Source organism: Alexandromys fortis, unplaced genomic scaffold (genome assembly GCF_014885135.2).
Source record: "Alexandromys fortis isolate MF-2015 unplaced genomic scaffold, M_Fortis_MF-2015_v1.1 scaffold_58, whole genome shotgun sequence".
Taxonomy (NCBI): Eukaryota; Metazoa; Chordata; class Mammalia; order Rodentia; family Cricetidae; genus Alexandromys; species Alexandromys fortis.
Window position 1 is genome coordinate 2,810,180 of NW_026067940.1, and position 15,924 is coordinate 2,826,103.

A 15,924-nucleotide genomic window follows, 5' to 3' on the forward strand; every position below is an offset into this window, starting at 1 on the left:
AAAATAGAGGATAAAGCCCAACAGACAGATGTCAGCTATGTGTGTGATGTCCAAAAGGTTAATAACTGGGGACACAGTAGTCTCTGATCCACCTGCTATATGAAGATGCTATTCTGCCCACTGATGGCAGGTCGGGTGCATGGGGGCCATGATCCTCGATATGGATGGTGCCCCAAGCTCAGATATCCTAAGTAGATGGATTGTCTCTAACCAAAGCAGGATTTATCAAGCATCTGAGAAACTGGAATGCTGAGATGTAAGGGCAGAGATGTTGTTAAGGAGTTTGTGACCCTTGGGAAAAGACCATAGACTCAATCCAATTATAGTTAAAAGATTTATTGATTAACTGCTAGCAAGACAAACAATCTCTGAGCCAAATTTGAGGTTGCCATGCAGGAGGGATATGGGGAAGGACTTTTAAAGGGAAAAAACACAAGAAGACCCTCCGTATCTACGTAAGCAAGTAAAAACTGTCCTGTTCTGCCAAGGTAAGTGGTTAGGGCAACTCGAAACAACCTTTGGGTATCTGAGTAGCAAGTTACAGAAACAAAAACAGGAGTTAGTCATATCATAACCAGCAAGCAGATAGTCATGCCGAGGCTATACAGTTTCGGGTGGGGGCCGCTGAGTCAGGGTTACTGAGAACTTATCTTCCAGGGACATATGGATGGCGGGCACTAAGATGGATGCCTAGCATAAATGAAAGTTCTTTAGCCATAGCAGTGTCCTGCTTGTTGTGTGATATTTTGATCACATTCTGACAATAAAGTTTGCTTTGAATCAGAGGGTGGAGTTTCTAGCTCACCAAAATTAACCATAGAGGTTTTGGAGGACTGAGGACAGATAGAGAGACAGGAAGTAGTAGGGTGGGGCTTAGGCTCTCAGTCCTTTTGAATGGAAGAACAGAAATAGGAGGTCTCTGGTTGCTTTTCTGCCACTTCTCTGATCATTCAGGTTCTTATCCCAATATCTGACTCTCGATTTTTTATTTATAAAGAATAATTAGGTAAATGCAGCATCTGTCCCCCAACATGGGCCATTGTTATAGGTGTCCTTATCGTTAGGTAATATTATACCCTCTGGGGTCTTTGATGGAGTTTAACACTAAGTAAGTAGACTTAAAGTTTTCCTTAGTTATGATAAAAGATAAACTAAGTATAAAATTTTGGACTCATAAAGATATAATAGATAATAGAGTATTTTCTCTAATTTTGCCAAATACAAATGGACTGGATAGTGTAACTGTAATTTGTACTTGATAACTGTTTTTGTTATACTAGTTTTACTATGTTAAAGTTAAAATCTTACTTTTTTGTTTTGTTTTTCAAGACAGAGTCTCTCCGTGTTGCTTCAGAGCCTGTCCTGGAACCTGCTCTTATAGACCAGGTTGGGCTTGAACTCACAGAGATCCCCCTGCCTCTGCCTCTGCCTCCTGAGAGCTGGAATTAAAGACGTGTGCCAAAACCACCCAGCCACTAAAGTGATTTTTACAAAAGAAATAATCATCTTAATTATAAAAATCTTGAGATAAATTCTGCTCAAAGTTAAATAAACGCGACGGACCTTCCAGTCTATTGTGTATGCATACAGAGAGTCGTACATAACACACACAGGTGCATGTCAGCCGTGTACTCTCCTAGCAATCATGCACCAGGCCTCATGATGCTCATGGCCTTAGGTCAATGTTTCCTTGTCCACTGCATTTTCTTGGCTCAGCTCCCACCTCTGCACATGTGCACATGGGTGTAGAGTATAGAAGAAGTGTGAGACAACTGCTTACTTTGGGGCTCCAATTTTTTTACCCAAGCCAAATATTTTGATTTTTGGTTTGCGTATTAGCTCATGGCTGTAGACGAGAGTGCTGCTATACTAAGTCCATGGAATGAGATTCACAAAGTCTGTTTCTACTCTAAGGGACTCCTGCTGGAGCACTACCCACAGGGCCTCAGTTTCCCTCTGTGAGACTGTTTGGAACAGTAGTTTTTAAACATTGTAGTCTCACATCCTCTTACACTCTTTAAAATTATTTAGGACTCCAGAGACTGTGAAGGTTCTAGCTGTATTTTCACTCTCAAAACTAAAAGAGACAAATCACAAATATTTCTTTCAAATTGCACACTCACAATAATCTGAGGAACAAGAGTAGCGTTGGTTTACAGTTTTGTTATTGTTGTTGCCCCATAACATCTGGTTGCATGGAGAGCTGGCTTCCCACATTTGCTTCTGCGTTTAGGCCCTTGTGATGCATCCAACCTAAGAAAAACTCCATTGTGTGCTTGGAGGGAATGAGACAGAAAAGGACTAATCCCTTCTTAGTGCTTCTAGGGAAGTAACGTTTTCAGGCTGTGATTTCCCTGAGAGTCTCTAGAGACTCACAAAAGTCCCCAGGCTGCAGACTGAGAAGCTTACATGTCCTATGAAAGATGATGATCTATGGCTTTTCTGAGACTACTACATGGTAGCAGTTTTCAAAGTGCCTTAGAAAACACGCTCCAAGGAATATTGTCAAGGAGTGTTATTGTAGGTTGGATGCAGCCCATGTGGGGATGCATAAATTAGTGTGGGAAACCCTTAAAGTAAATTCAACACACATATTTTGCTTTAAAACTTTTTAGATACTTCAGTGTGGTGAACACATAAATTTCTTAAGGTATATTATACGTCACCATAGTGTTTTCCTGTAGTTTTTTTCATTAACTGTACGTGTATATGTATGCGTGCATATATATATATATTTTTTTTTTTTTTAAGACAGGGTCTCATTATATAGCCTTGGCTGTCCTGGAACTTGCTACGCAGATCAGGCTGACCTTAAACTCACAGAGATCTGCCTACCTCAGAGGTCGAGTGCTGGGATTAAAGGCCTGTGCTGCTATGCTAGGATTCTATTTTTTTTTATTTTAATTTTAACTTAGCCTTGGTGTGTTTACACGTGAACTCTAACTGGGTCCTTGCTGTTGGAAGATCACAGGTGCACGGTGTCAACAGGGATCAACTAGCACATGATTTAATAGGGGGATTGGCTGTTCAGACAGCTGTAGGCCACCGGCACGTCTTATAAAAATACAATTTGTATGGGCAAGTGACTAATATCTCTATATTAGCTATGCCTTGTTTTGAATGAAATTCTTTAATTTTTTCTACCTTAGCTGATAACAAGAACCAAAGAACCCAATCAAACAAAGAATCCCAGCAGCGGTCCACCTCAGGACCACCCACTCTCAGAGACCAGACAGGGAAGTTTTCAGACATACTCCTTCCAGACTGAAGGAAATATAAGATAGTGTTTGTAGAGACACCCCTTACACATACACATGGAAAGTCGGAAGCATGGGCAAGCAGGGAGGGGGCGGGGCACAAGTGTGCTGTGGCCAACACCTTTAGTCCATATTCAAACATGTCTTCTACAGAGTTTTAACTGATGGTTTAGAAGCAAGCAGACAGGAATTCTAGGACTCCTTAGGAGGCAGCCACTGTGATGTGTTTGCACAGTACATGCAGGGTCTCACGGCCATCAAAATAAGCCAGTAGATCACGCGGAGGTGTCCTATAGGGAGGTGGCCACCAGTAGGTGGTGGTACAAGGCAGGTGTCTGGATGGGCTCCTGAGGAACTGTGGTTTGAAGGAAATTAGAAACTGAGGGGTTCACTGAGCCCTGCTTCTGGTGTGTGAACAGCCACCTTCTAAAACGGATGTGGAAACGATATGAAAGTTTACATATTTACCACACACCTTAATGCGTATCGCAGCTCCAACTCGTTACTGCTCAGTCATTGAAGACGTCATGGAAAACTAAGTCACGGGTCATGTTTTTTTTTTTTTTTTTTAAACTTTACTCATTTATTTTTGTCTGCAGTGTTCTGCCTGCATGCACACCTGTAGGCCAGAAGAGGGCGCTGAGATCCCATTATACATGTTATAGATGGTTGTGAGCCACCATGTGGGTGCTGGGAATTGAAGGCCAAATCTCTGGAAAAGCAGCCAATGTTCTTAACTTCTGAGCCATCTCTCCATCCCTTCATGTTTTGTTTTTTCTTTATCTTTTCTTCATGGAGGCATAACAAACATACAATAAGATGCATGTGCTGGCCTGGCTTCCTTTCCAGTGGCAAAGCCTCTGAAAGAGGAAACCGCCAACTTAAAGGAAGAAATGCTGACTTTGGTGCACAATTGCAAAGGTTTAAGTGCTTGAGTTCTTGATTCCGTCATTTTGGGAACTGTGGTGACACTGAATGTCGGGTCAGGGTATGTATGACAGGCTAAAACTGTTCTCCTTATGGCCAGGAAGGGAGGAGGGAAGGTGAGAGGGAGGGAAGGAAGAAGGGAGGAGCACATGAGCTATTTTTTCTAACAAAACCCTGCTTGAGACTCATTCATTAACATATGAATTGAATTAATTAATTCATGTTGTCCAAATCCTCATGAGCCAAACCCATCGTCAAAGGCCCCATTTCTGGACATTTTATTTCTTTTTATTTCATGTGTATGTGTGTTTTACCTGCATGTATGCCTGTTCACTATGTGTATTTTATGTGTATATGTGTTTTGCCTGCATGTATGCCTGTACTCTATGTGTCTACAGTGCCCTTGGAGGCCAGTAGAAGGCACTGGAGTCTCTGCAACTGGGTTTACAGATGGCTGTGAACCACTCTGCAGGTGCCTGGAATCAAACCAAGTCCTCTGGGAGAGCAGCAAGCCTCTTGACTGCTGAGCCATCTCCCCAGCCGCATGAGCCTTCTCCACTGTCCACACCCTTGCTTGGTTCTGCCTTCGGAACTTCCACTGGAACCACCAATTAAGTTATATTCAACAACATTCTAGGCCTTCTCTAGCCTGCATTTCTGAACAAATCCAAGTAAGTTCAAATGGCGTCTGAAAGATATTCTCAAGCAAAGCTACAGGAATGGCCATGGTGCCAGCTTTCTGTGCTACTCAGACCGTACATCGCTGTCAAGAACATGTGGCATAAACATGTAAAGCGGGAAAGGTCAGTTTTAGCTCATGATTTCAGAGGTTCTGATGCCACGGTCCTGAGTCTCACTGTTGGACCCTAGTGTCCAATCACCAAGGAGGAGGAGTCGCCCCAAGAGACCATCTCTCATCACAGCTGATGTAAAAGCATGAGGATTTTATTAATTCTGTCATGACAGGGTCTTCCAGCAGTCGGGAGGCTAGAAGACCCTGAATGTCTGGTACAGGCTATTTTTTTTTCTTTTTTTAAAAATTATTTATTTATTTATTAAAGATTTCTGTCTCTTCCCCACTGCCGCCTCCCCTTTCCCTCCCCCTCCCCCAATCAAGTCCCCCTCCCTCGTCAGCCCAAAGAGCAATCAGGGTTCCCTGCCCTGTGGGAAGTCCAAGGACCACCCACCTCCATCCATGTCTAGTAAGGTGAGCATCCACGAAACTGCCTAGGCTCCCACGAAACCAATAGGTACAGTAGGATCAAAAACCCATTGCCCTTGTTCTTGAGGTCTCAGTAGTCCTCATTGTCCACTATGTTCAGCGAGACCAGTTTTAACCCAGGCTTTTTCAGACCCAGGTACAGGCTATTTTTAAAGGGAAAAACCACAGAAGGAAGGGGTGTCTGGGGATTGTTCTTTAACTATTATGATTGGCTTATTCAAAAATGGCTATTACCAATAATTGGCTGGAGAGTGGTTGCCAGATCAGATGAGATAAAGGGAAAACATCTGAGGGTCACTTTGCCCCTTCCCAGGGACTAAGTCAGAACATCAGTAACCGAGTCAACACCTAAGGGTTATCTTGCCCCTATTCAGGGAGATGGAAAGTTCCCAACATCTCAGGACGTGCATGCAAAGCTGTTATGACCTTGGTTCCCAGGGGAGGTGGGGAAGTACTGAGAGTTGTCAGAAATGGCTTCAGAATTGTCTTAAAATTCTACACCACCCAGTGTGGCCCATGGTGGAGTAAAATGTCGCAGCCGAGCGGGTGTGTAGAGGAGAAGACTGTTGACGTGGAGAGTGAACCGGAAGCAGGGCTGGGGGGCTGGGCACCGGCTCTCACCTTCCTTCCCTGCTCTGCTCCTACTGACCTCGGCCAGGCCCCATCTCCTGAGTTTTAAACCACCTCCCTAAACAGTGCCACCAGCTGGGAACTGGAACACTTACCACATAGGCCTGTTGGGGACATTCCTGATCTAAACCATAATAAGGATGGATAAGAAGAATACAGGGGAAAGGAAAACTGGACACTGCCCCCTCAAAATCCTGCGTGGCTGAAGCGAAGGCTCAGTGTGTTTCCCACTTATACAAGCAACGAGAGCGGAGTAATTGAGGCTGCGCTAGTGCGTAGCACAGCACAATGCGACTGAGCAAATGAAAAAGCACATTTGGCCTGGGGTTACTTAGCAAAGCTTAGAGCCTAGAAACTCTATTTTATATTTAAAAAATTTCTATCTAGATCAGTGGTTCTCAAGCCTCTTAATGCTGCAACCCTTTTAATACAGTGCCTCCTGTTGTGGCGACCCCCAACCACAACATTATTTTCATTGCTACTTCCTAACTGTAATTTTGCTGCTGTTATAAGCCGTAATGTAAACACCTGTGTTTTTCAATGGTCTTGGGTGACCCCTGTGAAGGGGTTGTTTGACCCCCTCTGCAAGGGGAGCTCAACCCGCATGTTGAGAACTGGATCTGGATTAAGTAATTCACCCACATAGCTGGGTGCTGTTCCACTCAGGGACACATGCTGTGAAGAACACATACAAGAATGCCCTGATATGACAGCGCAGTGAGGGCCTTGACCCCTTATGAGAATCTGGGATGACAACCATCTTGACCCATCGGAAGGGATGTCCTATGGAAGAGGGATAGAATTTGTCGTACAGGGTGCCTGAAGGAGACATGGAATTCTTCGGTTTAGTGCCGGGAAGATGTTTACCAGCTTGTCTAATGTAGGGATTAGTGGTTGTGACTCCCGCAGTTGGGGGTTCCAGTTCTTTGCAATAGTAACTGAGTAGTTAAACTCAGAAGTCTGAAATTCATATCATCTAAGAAATGGCCAAGGAACTAGGCCCGAAGAGCGCAGGCAAGAACACTCACTCACAACATTCCACAGGGGCACATCTGCAGTGACCGAAGTCTTGAAGCGAGGCAGTCCCAAGCGCTGGGCGTGGTCTCAGGTCAGGGCACCTTGGTAGGTCCAAGGTCATCTCCGGAGTTGCCAACAGCAACTGTTATTAGTAGCAGAAGAAACAAGTGTCCCCCTGCCCCCCAAGTCTCCACCCTTTTCTCTCCCACTTGAAAGACGGTTGTTGTATTTGTGTTTGTTTTTAATAGATGAGTCTCACTATATTGCCCAAAATCCTGGGTTCAAGCAATCTTACTATCTCAAAATTTCAACTAGCTGATGTCATAGGCTCCACTACTATTACCGGCTTAAGTTACTATGTTGGTTAGAAATAGTGTCGATCTCGTCTAGCTTATCTTTCAAAGTGATAAACACGCCCATCTGGATGCTCAGCAGCACACGTGACAGGTCATAACTGCGTGATGAAACACCTACTAGTCTGGGAACAGCACTTCCCTAGGAGACAGACAAGCTGAAGGACTTACACATTCAACAAACATATCGGGTGCCTACTATGTGTCAAACTCTGCTAGACACCCAGATTCACAAGCCACTGCAAAAATGGAAAGGTTAAATATCTGCCCCTGTAGACGCTAAGGGCAGAGGGTGCGGCTCTCCAGGGGGGAATTCCGTTTAGGCCAAGTCCCATCCTAGCTCCGCCTACGGGTGACCTGACATTCCGTCTGTCCAATCCCGTATTTCGAGATCCTCCACCTCAGATCTAGGCTTTTGCAGCCCGGTGGGACAAGTGGCGCCCCCAGAATAAGGACATTTCTGTCCCAGGCCAGCAACTGTCACCTGAGAAAGATTAAGATTCTCCCACCAGGCGACAAGGCTTGTTGTGCCCGAGACAGATACAGCTCAGATTCCCAGGCTGAGGTAATTAACCCGGAGAAAAATGTGACACTTCTCCCGGGCGTCTGCCCTGCAGCCTCCTGCCTGCTGGCCCTGGCCTTTCCCAGAGCCTGGGAGGGTTTCTGAGAAGGGATGGTGGCAGAGCCTTGTGTTTTCCTGCTGTGGAGTTGCGAGGGGCCCCAGGTCAGAACCTCAGCACACAGCGTCCCTGCCCAGAAGGTGGCTGTGGAAAGCCGGCTGGACACTTACTGCTGAGTGCTCTGGCGGTGGAGCCCTGCGCTCAGAGGTCACCGCTCTGCGTCCTGGGGGCGGAGTAGGAGGCTGGGTCCTGCTGATCCCAGGAGACATAGCAGCACGGACACACTAAGCCGCTGTTTTTACACATAATCACTTCACACGCAGAGATTACCTACCTCAGATTGCATTCATAGCTGGCTAGCTCTCTTGGCTTTGAAGGCTTTCAGCTCGCGTTCTGGGGAGCATGGAGAGAACAGAGGCTGACCCTGACTTACTGATCGTGATCTCTCCAAGATGCCACTCGCCCTCCAAGGTGTCTCTATGGGGCTGTCTTCTTGTCTGTTCAAATGCGTTAAGCGGACCCATAGGAATCACCTTACCCTGTGGGATAAAGCAGGGAGATGGTCTTTAGAAAATTATGGGGTTCTCTGGACTGAGGGTCTCACACCCTTCTCTGGATGCTACCCTAAGAAATTGTGGTTTGGTTTGAAAGTCGGTTGTAATTGGCCAGAAGGAAACTGGACTAATTGCTCAGGCAGGTGGAGTGAGTGGTCAGGTAGACTCTCTGCTCACACACACGGACTGAGGCCTGGAGAGTAACTTTCATAAGGATCCCGATGACCAGAGCCATTGTTGACTCTGCTGACCTCAGCAGGAGTCTGGGAACTTTCTTGAACAGGTCACTCACTTAACAGGGAAAATGAGGACCAGATATGGGAGGTGATTTGCCCAAGTCCAGGTAGCTAGGTAGCTGGTGGCCAGAGGCAGCCCTGACTTTTTTAATTTTAATTTTTATGTTTTTATTGAGGCTGTTACAAATCGTCTTCCTGAAGAGTGGTGACCTCTGAGCGCAGGGCTCCACCGCCAGCGCACTCAGCAGTAAGTGTCCAGCTGGCTTTCCACAGCCACCTTCTGGGCAGGGACGCTGTGTGCTGAGGTCCTGACCTGGGGCCCCTTGCAACCCCACAGCAGGAAAACACAAGGCTCTGCCACCATCCCTTCTCAGAAACCCTCTCAGGCTCTGGCTTGGACATTCACCCTGCTGACTAAAGGGCCACCCTCACTGAAACCAATTTTAGGATTTTGGACATTTCCCCACAGATTGTTCTCTACTTCCAAAACATGTTGAACTCCTCTAGTAAAGCCATTCCCTAGACCATGTTTCTCAAGCTGGGACAGGCAGGAGCCTCGGGAGTTAGAGAAGTCACTAGGTGGTTGGGAATTTGGGGAGGTGAGATCTTCATGGGCACTGTGTACCTGATCGGTTTACAGCTTGCTGCTAATAGAGGCCATTAATCATAGCCAACTGCAGCTGGTTCAGCCTGGGATAAGGAGCTGGCTTGCCGTCCTTGGGAGGGACGGGCAGGAGGGGATATGTAAGGAAGGGGTTCCTACGGTTTCCCTGACGTGTGAACATCAGTCCCGGAAGACACATGACTTGATGAAGCAAGTGTCTCATCCAGTTCACCCAAGCCCTCCTCTAAATGTCCCAGCGTGAGCGAGAGACCAAACACAGTGTCTGGTAGACATTAGCTGCTTTATTTTCTGTGTTTTTAAAAGAAACTATTTATTTAGTTATTTAATGGATACCTCTAAGAAGAGACTGGGCTGCAATACAGCTCCCTTTACAAGGCTTAGTCTATATGAGTGAGGTCCTGGGTTTGTGCCCATCACTGCAAAGAAACAAATAGAGCCTGGGGGCTGCAGCGATGGCACAGCAGTTAAAAATGCGCACTGAGGACTCCAGTGTCCATACCAGGTTGCTCTCACAACCATCTGTAATCCAGTTCCAAGAGATCCAGCACTTCTGGTCTCCATAGATACCTGCAATCATGTGCACATATGCCTTCCTATACATAGTTAAAAAACAAGAATAGAATTGTTTCTTTTTAAAAAAAAATAAATAGAGCCTGGAATTTAGACAGCTCTACCCTAAATATCATGGGGCTGCGGGGAGAGTTTGCTAGTCTCAGTGGCTAGGTACATGGAAGAAGCCTAATGATTAGTCTCCCTAGTCAGTGCAAGTTGTCACTGGGCACTCAAGTTTTTCCTGGTAAGGGGACAATAGTGGGATAAACAGCCAGGTCACTGGGCTCAAGATGTCAGTTTCATGTCCAAGAGCATGCTTCTCTCTCTCTCTCTCTTTTTAAAGTTCTTGTCTTTTATTAATTTACTTTTTAAAATTGTATTTATTGTGTTATATATTTTTCTCCACTCCCTTCCCTTCCTCTCCCTTCCCTTTCTACCCTCTCCCATGATTCCCACACTCCCAATTTACTCAGGAGATCTTGTCTTTTTCTACTTCCCATGTATGTCTCTCTTAGGGTCCTCTTTGTTGTCTATGTTCTCTGGGATTGTGAATTGTAGGCTGTTTTTTCTTTATGTCTAAAAATCACTTACGAGTGAGTACATATATTTGTTTTTCTGGGTCTGGGTTACCTCATTCAATATGATGTTTTCTAGCTCCATCCATTTGCCTGCAAATTTCAAGATGTCATTATTTTTTCTGCTGTGTAGTACTCCATTGGGTAAATGTACTACATTTTCCTTATCCACTTTTCAGTCGAGGGGGCATTTATGTTGTTTCCAGGTTCTGGCTATGACAAATAATGCTGCTATGAACATAGATGAGCACATGTCCTTATAGTATGATTGAGCATCCTTTGAATATATACCCAAAAGTTGTATTGCTTGATCTTGAGGTAGGTTGTTTCCTAATTTTCTGAGAAATCGCCATACTGATTTCCAAAGTGACTGTACCAGTTTGTACTCCCACCAGCAATGGAGGAGTGTTCCCTTTACCCCACATCCTCTCCAGCATAAGTTGTCATCAGTGTTTTTGATCTTGGCCATTCTTACAGATGGAATCTCAGAGTTATTTTGATTTGCATTTCTCTGATGGCTAAGGATGTTGAGTATTTCCTTAAGTATCTTTTGGTCATTTTAGATTTCTCTGTTGAGAGTTCTCTGTATCCCATTTTTAAAAATTGGATTATTTGTTCTTTTGATGACTAATTTCTTGAGTTCTTTGTATATTTTGGAGATCAGCCCTCTGTCCGATGTGAGGTTGGTGAAGATCTTTTCCCATTCTGTAGGCTGCTGTTTTGTCTTATTGACCATGTCCTTTGTTTATAGAAGCTTTTCAGTTTCAAGAGGTCTCTCAGTGTCTGTGCTACTGGGGTTATATTTAGGAAGGGGTCTCCTGTGCCAATGTGTTCAAATGTATTTCCCACTTTCTCTTCTATAAGGTTCAGCATGGTTGGCTTTATGTTGCAATCTTTGATCCATTTGGACTTGAGTTTTTTTGCATGGTGATAGATATGGATCTATTTTCATTCTTCTACATGTTGATATCCAGTTATGCTAGCTAGCACCATTTGTTAAATATGCTTTCTTTTTTTATTTTATATTTTTTGCTTCTTTGTCAAAAATCAGGTGTTTGTAGGTGTATGGATTAATATCCGGGTCTTCAATTCAGTTCCATTGATCCTCCTGTCTGTTCTTATGACAGTACCAGGCTGTTTTCAGCACTACAGTTCTGTAGTAGAGATTGAAGTCAAGGATTGTGATGCCTCCAGAAGTTCCTTTTTTGTACAGAACTATTTTGGCTATCCTGGTTTTTTTTTTTTTTTTTTTTTTTTTTTTTGCTTTTCCATATGAAGTTGAATTTTTTTTTGAGATCTGTGAAGAATTTTACTTGGATTTTTATGGACATTGCATTGAACTGGTAGATTGCTTTTGGTAAGATTGCAATTTTTACTATGTTAATTCTACCTACCCAAGAGCATAGGAGATCTTCCCATTTTCTGGTGTCCTCTTCAATTTCTTTCTTCAAAGATTTAAAGTCCTGGTCATACAGATCTTCCCCTTGTTTGGTTAAAGTTACTCCAAGGTATTTTTTGCTATTGTGGCTATATGAAGGGTGATGCTTCTCTGATTCCTTTTTCAGCCCGTTTATCATCTGTGTACAGGAGGGCTACTGATTTTTTTCAAGTTAACCTTGTGTCCTGCTACATTCCTGAAGGTGTTTATGAGTTGTAGAAGTTCCTTGGTAGAATTTCTGGGGTTGCTTATGTAAATGATCATATCATTGGCAAATAGTGAGAGTTTGACTTCTTCTTTTCCAATTTGCATACCCTTCATCCCCTTTTGTTGTCTTATTGCTCTAGCTAGGACCTCAAGTACTATATTGAATAGATATGGAGAGACTGGACAACTTTGTCTTGTTGCTGATTTCAGTGGAATTGCTTTGAGTTTCTCTCCATTTAATTTGATGTTGACTGTTGGTTTGCTGTATATTGCCTTTATTATGTTTATATATGTTCTTTGTATCACTGCTGTCTCTAAGATGTTTATCATGAAGGGATGTTGTATTTTGTTGAAGACAGCATCTAATGAGATAATCATGTGGTTCCCCCCCCCCCAGTTTGTTTATATGTTGGATTACATTGACAGATTTTTGTATGTTGAACCATCCTTGCATCTCTGAGATGAAGCCTACCTGGTCATGGTGTATGATTTTTCTGATGTGTTCTTGGATTCGGTTTGCCAGTATTTTATTTAGTATTTTTGCATCAGTGTTCATGAGTGAGATTGGTCTGTAATTCTCTTTCTTAGTAATGTCTTTGTGTGGATTGGTTATCAGGACAATCATAGCCTTGTAAAAAGAGTTTGACAATGTTTCTTCTGTTTCTATTGTGTGGAACAATGTGAGGAGTATTGGTATTAATTCTTCTTTGAAAATCTTGTAGAATTCTGTGCTGAAACCATATGATACTGGGTTTTTGTTTTTGTTTTTTTTTTCTTCTTTGGTTAGGAGACTATTGATGACTGTTTCTATTTCTTTAGCAGTTATAGGTCTATTTAATTTTCTTATCTGGTCTTGATTTAATTTTGGTAAGTGATATTTATCCAGAAAATTGTCCATTTCCTTTACATTTTCTAGTTTTGTGGAGTACAGGGTTTTGAAGTATGACTTGATGATTCTCTGGATTTCCTCTGTGTTTGTTGTTATGTTCCCCCTTTCATTTCTGATTTTGTTAATTTGGATATTCTCTCTCTACCTTTTGGTTGTTTGTATAAAGGTTTGTCTATTTTGTTGATTTTCCTCAAAGAACCACCTCTTTGTTTCATTGATTCTTTGTTCTTTTGTTGTTGTTGTTTCTATTATGTTGATTTCACCTTTCAATTTGATTATTTTCTGCTGTCTAGTCCTCCTGGGTGAGTTTGCTCCTGTTTGTTCTAGAGTTTTCAGGTGTTCTGTTAACTCATTAGTGTGGGATTTTTCCAGCTTCTTTATGTAGGCATTTAGTGCTATGAACTTTCCTCTTAACACTGTTTTCATTGTGCCCCATAAATTTGGGTATGTTGTGTGGTCATTTTCATTGAATTTTAGGAAGTCTTTAATTTCTTCCTTTATTTCTTCCTTAAGCATGCTTCTGGTTCTGCGACCTCTGTTGGTGTCTATACTTCTCTAAGTCTTACACATTCATAACACCTGCCACTGGAGATCCCAGATCCCTCTTGGAGCTGTTAGGGTCCAGACCAGAACTCGGTGGACTAGATTTCTAATACCCCAAAGGCTCTTAGGTAGTTGTGATGGCTAACATTGATCTTGACAGCATCTGGAGTCATAGGAAACAGACCTTCAACATGTCTGAGAGGGAGACTCTAAACTGATTGAGGTGGGGAAACCCATAGTAACCATGATAGCACTATTCTGTAGCCCTGGGTCCAGGAGAAGGCAAGCTGACCACTAGCCTTCAGCTTTTCTGTTTCCGAGCTGCAGACACAACGCAAACTTCTTGTGCCATTTCTGAAGCTGTGACTTGCTGCTATGATGGATGCACACCTTCAAACTGTGAGCCAAAGTAAGCCCTTCCCCCTTTGGTTGCTTCTAAACGAGTCAAATGCTCTGCTCCAGCAACAAGAAAAGTAGCTACTAACAGGAGTGAGGTTGTTGCTGGGATAAATCTGACCAAGCTTGAACTGGTTAATGGGAAGAATGTGAAAAAGTTTGGAACTTGGAGCTAGAAAAGCCCTAGAATGCCATAAGCTGAACTTAACAGGCCTTTCTGACAGTAGTTTAGAAAACCACAGTGTTGGAAGAAATGCAGACAGTGGAGCCTGTGCACATGGGGTTTCAGAAGGGAATAGGACGGTTGAGAACTGAGCCACAGGCCATTTGTGTGGTAAAGAATCTGGGTACGTTCTGCCTGTGTCCTGAGAATTTGACTGAGGCAGAGCTTTAAAGTTATCAGCTAGTGCGTTAGGCAGAGGAACTCTCAAGAGATGGTAGTACCCGGGCCAGGCCCCGGTTATCGCTCACTGTGCTTACACAGGTCTGCAGTGAGAAGCAGTAGGAACAGCAGGCAGATATGAAGCATATGCCCTTTGGAGGGGAGAGGGTGGAATCCGACATTGCAGAGATGGCTGACACTGAGGTAGAAGCTATACTTGTTAAGGAGACTAGCACCATTCATGAGATCCTTTCTGAGCTGCTTTGAGACAACAGGAAAGCTCTCCAAAAGGCAGAACCCTGTGTGTTGAAGACTCATTCTGAAAGCCAAAGTTATTTGAAAGGAGAGAGCCTAAACTGAAAACTACTGAAGGCATTACTGACCCCAAAACAGCCACGCCGGGGAGTCTTTCCCACAGTCAGTCTGAAAGGAACACAGAAGCCAATGCTACTAAGATCCAAGGGGTCAGGCTGAGTCTTGAACTGGCAGCAAAACTAGGCACGTCCATGTGTATGAGGTTTATAGTCATGATGAATAGAAGAGCAAGGGGGTCATGGAGGTTTTTGCCAAGGTTCCATGCAAGAAGGCCCCAAGGAGACATTGTATGGGGCTAGAAAGATGGAGCTTAAGTTAGAATGGAGATGCCAGGATGTTGGAGATGATAGAACCCTGGGATGCTGCCAAAGAAAGCTGTAGGCATGAAGGGCAGCTGGCCTAAGAAATAGGATATGTGTGTGTAGGCAGAGAGTTGGAAGGGTAGGGATATCCGAGGTCTCACTTTGTAGCCCTGGCTGTCCTGGTATTTACTATGTAGACTAGGCTGGTCTTGAACTTACAGAGAGTTCCATCTGCCTCTGCCTCCTGAGTGCTGGAATTCAAGGTGTGTCCACTATGCCTGGCCTTTTGTAATCTAGATGATTATTCTATCAGGAGCCCTGGATAATAGGCAGAATTTCATGTTTACCTTGCTGAGTTTTTGTTTTTTTCTTTGTTCTGATATTTCTTGTTATTCTGCATTCCTTCCTTTAGGAATGAGAATTTTACTGTGTGTCATTATATATTTGAAGTGTGTAACTTGTTTTTTGATGTTATAGAGGATCACAGTTAAGAGATTGCCTAGGGGAGGTTGGGGGGAACTTGGGAAACGGGATGATTGGGATAAAGGAAGGTTGGATAGGGGAGCAGGGAAGCACATATCTTAATTAAGGGAGACATCTTAGGGTTGGCAAGAGACTTGGTGCTAGAGGGGCTCCCAGGTGCCCAGGGCGATGTCCCCAGTTAGCTCCTGGGGCAGCTGAGGACAGAGAACCTGAAATGACCCTATCCTATAGCCATACTGATGAATATCTTGCATATCACCATAGAACCTTCATCTGGAGATGGATGGAGATAGAGACAGAGACCCACACTGGAGCACTGGACTGAGCTCCCAATGTCCCAAGGAGGAGCAGAAGGAGGGAAAATATGAGCAAAGAAGTCAGGACCACGAGGGGTGCACCCA